Below are 6432 nucleotides of genomic sequence, written 5' to 3'. Positions count from 1 at the left end.
GACAGGTCTGGACCACTCGTGAATTTTGTTCGTATCTGAAAAAAATCTTAGAATACGAAAACATTGGTGAATGCCACAAATTCTCCTAAATCACTCGTACACACAACTTAAGAACAAATTGAATGGCTGTTTGCAGTGTTTCAACATTTTTTTCTGTGCTGCCCAAAAAACCTGGATTCCAACATATACATTTTTATGAAAGCGTAAAAAATTCATAGAAACATGAGGATATTGAAACAAGTGTGTAAAATTACACAAACACATAAATCAGAATTCTGTTGTTTATAGCGCCTCAAAATGCTGCAGATTGCTGCACCACCATTTTACTCATTTAACCCACAGAGGGCAAATCAGACATCAGCTGTAGAGTGAGGGGTGGTTTTGTCCTTGGAGGATCAAATATTAACCCCCTCAGATGTTATGTTTTAGGGTTCTGTTTAGATCCAGCTTCTAGTTGGAAAAAACATGCGTGCAAAGTTTAATGAGTGCTCAAAGCTCAGCACAGCAGGTGGCAAAGACTGAAAGCCTTTATTGAGATAAAGGTAATTCTGTGGCATTATCGTTAATAAAACATGATTCATTAGGTGGAGTAATAAAACTTCCATCAGTATTGTTGACTTCAGCTGACACTTCATCAATGCAGTCAGGGGAATTCAAATGTCAGAGGACCTTTATTGTTAAATGTAACCTTTAGCTAAAACAGAAAATCAGCTGTTTATTCAGCTGTGCAGACTTTGTGTCGTTTACCTCGTGGCAAAAAACTTCACAAGTTTCTGACGGGGGAGCGAATCGCTGCACGCGTTGTTTCAAAGAAGACCGGCGTCTGTATTCTTCTCCATCTTTTATTCTGCGAGCTGGGGCTTAGTTAGGCGGCGACGCTCGAGAAGCGAATCTCTGCCCCGTCTCTTCACGAGGGCTCTCAGGGGTAATCATTTCCTGCAGCAGCAAGTGGTAAATGCAGCTTACCTAACTGTCAGAGAGTGTGTGGGAGGGATGTAGGTTACCGTGAGTCAAGAGAGAACAGTTCAGAGAAACATTACTGGGTGGATAAGAAAATAGATTAAGAGGTTACCCATCTTTATTCACCACGCAACCCGTTCATTGAGCTTCATCAGTTGTTTTTTCTTTTACCTCTTTTGTTTGGTATGGAGGATGCAAGAGGAAAAAATATAGAATTTAGCTCAACCTCTGTTTGTGAGATGGAAAGGAGTTTCCACAAAGCTGGAGAAAATATAAATTGATGGTACTTTTCTGGTTAACAAAAATGTCTCATCTTTGTCTTTTTTTGACACCCTTTTACCAATATAACCACTGTCCCCTTCCCTGGACATGTCCAACCCAAATCAGTCTGGTTCTCCATCTTTAACACCACCCTGTGCTTTACCTCTATCATTTCTATTTTTATCCATCCTTGTTCCTCCCAAGGAGAACCTCAACCTCTTCACTTCTGAAACTTCCTGTTCTGTCTCCTGTCTTTTTGTCAACACAACTATTCTCCTATAAACCTTTCCTTTGACCTTTGCTGCCCTTTTGTCACAAATCAGTGATTTGTAATCAGTGACTAATGTGTTTCTCCATCCACTCCATCCTGCTTGGAATCTGTTCTTCACCTCTTTGCCACACTCCTTGTTTTCCCGAACAGATGACCCTATGTACTTGAAGTCCTGCACCTTTGTGAGCTTTTGCTCCTTGTAGCCTCACTGTTCCACCTTCCTCCCTCTGATTTACACATATGTACTCTTACAGCTCACTTGTATTCATTTTCTTTCAAGTGCATGCCTTCACCTCTCCAAGCTCTGTTCCACCTATTTCCTGTTCTCACCACCATGTCATCTGCATCTTTTTTTACCGCCTTGATTGCATGGATCAAAATAGACTCAACAATAATCTGTCTACAATAAACAATGGCAACAGTAGCAACCTGGTTAAAGACAATTGTCTTGTGCTGATGACCTGGATAGCATACCTTGGTTTTATGGCTTACAGATGCATCTAAATGAAAACAAAAATAAAGGGGGTTGATTTATGAATCCGGTGTCTCAGGGGGAAAAGCGGTTCGCTACCAACACTATTTATGGTGGGGATGGTGCGCTGCTGACCTCAACTCAGGTTGTTGTGGGTCGGTGGGTGGAATACTTCGAAGACTTCCTCAATCCTACCGACTTGTCTTCCAATGAGGAAGCAGAGCCTGGGGACCCTGGGTTGGACTCTCCAATCTCTGGTGTCGAGGTCACTGAGGTGGTTAAAAAGCTCCTCGGTGGCAGGGCGCCAGGGGTGGATGAGATTCACCTGGAGTTCCTTAAGGCTCTGGATGTTGTGGGGTTGCACTTGTTGGCACGACTACAATATCACGTGAACATCAGGGGCAGTTCCCCTGGATTGGCAGACCAGGGCGGTGGTCCCCCTGTTTAAAAAGGGGGACCGCAGAGTGTGTTCCAACTATAGGGGAATCACACTTCTGAGCCTCCCTGGTAAGGTCTATTCGGGGGTTTTGGAGAGGAGGGTCCATCAAATAGTCGAATCTCRGATTCAGGAAGAGCAGTGTGGTTTTCGTCCTGGTCGTGGAACAGCGGACCAGCTCTACACCCTCAGCAGGGTCCTGGAGGGTGCATGGGAGTTCACCTAACCAGTCTACATGTGTTTTGTGGACTTGGAGAAGGCGTTCGACCATGTCCCTTGGGGACTCCTGTGGGGGGTACTTCGGTAGTATGGGGTACCAGGCCCATTGATACAGRCTGTTAGGTCCCTGTATGAMCGGTGCCAGAGCTTGGTCTGCATTGCCGGTAGTAAGTCAGACTCATTTCCGGTCAGAGTTGGACTCTGCCAAAGTTGCCCTTTGTCACCATTTCTGTTCATAACTTTTATGGACAGAATTTCTAGGCACAGCCAAGGTGTTGAGGGGACCCATTTGGTGACCTTAGGATCACATCTCTGCTTTTTGCGAATGATGTGGTCCTATTGACTTCATCAGATCTTGATCTCCAGCTCTCACTGGAGCGGTTCGCAGCCGAGTGTGAAGCGGCCGGGATGAGGATCAGTGCCTCCAAATCCAAGACCATGGTCTTGAGCTGGAAACCGGTAGCGTCCTGCCCCAAGTGGAGGAGTTTAAGTATCTTGGGGTCTTGTTCACGAATGAGGGAAGAATGGAGCGGGAGATCGACAGATGGATTGGTGCTGCGTCTGCAGTGATGCGAGCGCTGTACCGGTCTGTCGTGGTGAAGCGAGAGCTGAGCCAGAAGGCAAAGCTTTCGGTTTACCGGTCGGTCTATGTTCCTACACTCATCTATGGTCACGAGCTTTGGGTAGAGACCGAAAGAACGAGATTGCGGATACAAGTGGCCAAAATGAGTTTCCTTCGCTGGGTGTCTGGGCTCTCCCTTAGAGATAGGGTGAGAAGCTCTGTCATCCAGGAGGGACTCAGAGTAAAGCTGCTGCTCCTCCATGTCGAGAGGAGCCAGTTGAGGTGGCTCAGGCATCTGGTCAGGATGCCACCTGTRTGCCTCCCTGGTGAGGTGTTCCGGGCATGTCCCACTGGGAGGAAACCCAGAGGAAGACCCAGGACACACTGGAGGGACTATGTTTCTTTGGGATTCCCCCGGACGAGCTGGCCCAAGTGGCTGGGGAAAGGGAAGTCTGGGTCTCTCTGCTTAGGCTGCTGCCCCCGCGAACCGATCCTGAATAAGCGGCAGAAATTGGGTGGATGGACAGATTTATGAATATAGATTGATACTTGTGAATTATAAAAGATTTTTACTTATATTTATTATGGTTGCTGTGGCATACAGAGGAGACTGTTCAACGCCTCTCTCCTCCTCAATGTTCCTGAGATCTGTTCAGAAATGTGCAGAAAGAAAACAGGTTTTTATTGTTTATTAGCTAAATTTGAGCTTAAGGTAAAACAACTAATATTTACCATCAGACCTATAGTACGACTTTTTCCCAAAACTCTAAAAAGAAAACTAAAAGATTAATGAATTAAAATATTTATTCCTTTCTGACATTGTGTTTGTGTGTACAGCTAACAATAGGAACTATACTGTAGGTTTATCAGTTTAAATGACACCAGGGGGAGGTTCATGTAACAGCTGAGTTAAAAGTTGGTACGTGTAAAATCTTACATTTACCCTCCTTAATGTGAACCACGGTCAAAATAATCATAAAGAAATTTGTTCATAGTTAAATCCAGTTCTGGTGCCATCAGTAGGGTTGCATCTGTATCAAAGCTCCTTGAATCAGAGAAATTTTAGATTACACTTAATCTTTTTCTCTTTTTGTGTCAGGCTCATAGCAACTGCTGTGCTTCCATTGTCTGGGCCGAAGAGATGACAAGATACAGCCAAATGAATGAAAGAGACAGGAAGTGATGTCACCAGTGATAAGCAGTAAAAAAAAGACACCATCAGAGATGGAAAGCTACATCATTTGAGTCTCCGTCTTTGGAAATGACTTTCTTCCTTTTTGTCCCTGCTCTCTTCCCATAGCGCAGCTTATCTCACAACAATAATTAAACCCTCGAGGGAGTTTTTTTATGATGGACATATAAACCTATTTAAAATGGAATTAAAGATTTTATCACATGGGCTGACATAATGAAATGCTTTGGAGGGGAATCACAATCACCAAACTGCTCTTGCCTTGCATTCACTGACTGAATTAAAAGGTAACAAGCTTAAGATTATACAAGCCGTTTGACTTGTTGCTCTCTGGATTGTTGGTGTCAAAGTGATAAAAATGAGTCTGTAATCATGGTGGTAGGATGTGTGAGATAGGAACTCTCCTGAGGAAGATGGACTCTAGTATTTACATTATGTTGCGAATGATCTTGTGATTTTCTTTTTTCATAGTAAGTGCAATCATTTCCCTTAAACTGCAATTTGCAATAGAGAACAATAAATTAGGACCCARAGATCAAGAACAATCTGTGAGGAAGTATCAGATGAAGTCTCAGCTTTTTTTCTAGGTTCTACTTTTTTTCTKTCTTTTTTACATGCAAGATCACACATTCCCAGATCTCTTCATCCAGGTCTATTACTTCTGCTGGGTCGTAGTAACCCTTAACAAGAGCTGGTAGGAACTGTTCCATTAGTCTTTTCAATGCTAATGACACAGAGCGTTTCTCTCTGATGCACAATAATGCAGAGCTTGGAGAGGGTGGGAGGCAGTGTGCTGCAGAGATAACCAGTATCTCATTAAAAGGAGCACATTCAGCTCTCCTGCTCATCCAGCCAGGGCTTTAAAATAAGGAGTTGCATAGAAAAACACTATCATATTAGCTGTTTCTAATGACTGCGAGTGACCTTTGGCTTTTATGWGCAACCAAAAGGTGGACTCTGCAACATAAGCAAGGTTTGAGTTTTGGTTTATTAACTTCCGGAGTTTATATTGTTGGTTGCAAAATAATTTTACGTCTTTTGTCTGAACCATGATGCAATCTTACACTTGGTTCCAATTTGTTGAAGTAGAGAGTTGTGTCATGAACAGTCTCTATGGAGAAATAGGGACCATGGCTAGTTCGAATGCAACTATAAGGGGWTGTTTCCATCTTAAAACAACTCCAATTTCCAAAATTTTACAACAGTTCAAGCAAACACTATTTTATAAAACTGTAAAMTTTACATCACACTGTGTTTTACATAAAAATCCCAGGTTGTGTGCAAGAATATGTAGCACCAACAACCAAGACATAATGCTTCTGGGATGCTAAAAGGCAGTGGTGGGCACAGTTCCCCAAAAGCACTAATAGGRGAACTAATTTCTTGATTAGTGCTTTAGGGCCTTTGCTATTTATTGAATTCATTAGTGGATTAGCACTTGATAAATTTATGGGCTAAATTTAGAAGCACTAACTGAGGTCTTTAAATGTCATTGATCAACATCATTGTTCACAGCTGAGGGTGAAGGCTGTCATACATTTTGTTCATATGTGTTTCACTTAYCTACAAGGTCACGTGTCAAACTCAAGGCCCACGGGCCAAATGTGGCCTGCGGCTGACTCCCATTTGGCCCACCAAGGACACTGAGTGACAATATTCTGCACACAGTAAATATTGTCTCATGTTGACTCTGAAAAATGTTTCATGTGTCAAATGGATTATTTTAGTGCTTTAGACTTAGCTTTTGCTCATTTTTTTCAATGTGTTAGTGCTTTAGAGTTAGGGGAACTAAATACTTGAGTTAATGTTTTAGGGCTAGTGCAACTAATRTTTAGATTAGTGCTGCCCACCACTGCTAAGAGGTCATGTCTGGCAGGAGTTTCATGATATTTCTACGAAAATAACTTTTTGTCTTCTATCAAATTTTGAAGATTAGGCTTATTTTAAGAAGCAACAATTCGCTTAATAAGTGGATCCATTTAGAATAAAAGTGGCTATCCTGAATGGACTCACTTCCAGAGCAATTATCTGACAGATTCTAGCAGAGAAAAACTTAGGG

The sequence above is a fragment of the Austrofundulus limnaeus genome, unplaced genomic scaffold (genome assembly GCF_001266775.1).
Source record: "Austrofundulus limnaeus strain Quisiro unplaced genomic scaffold, Austrofundulus_limnaeus-1.0 Scaffold216, whole genome shotgun sequence".
In the NCBI taxonomy this organism is placed as follows: Eukaryota; Metazoa; Chordata; class Actinopteri; order Cyprinodontiformes; family Rivulidae; genus Austrofundulus; species Austrofundulus limnaeus.
The sequence above is the reverse complement of the archived record's forward strand: the minus strand, read 5'-3'. Positions refer to the sequence as shown.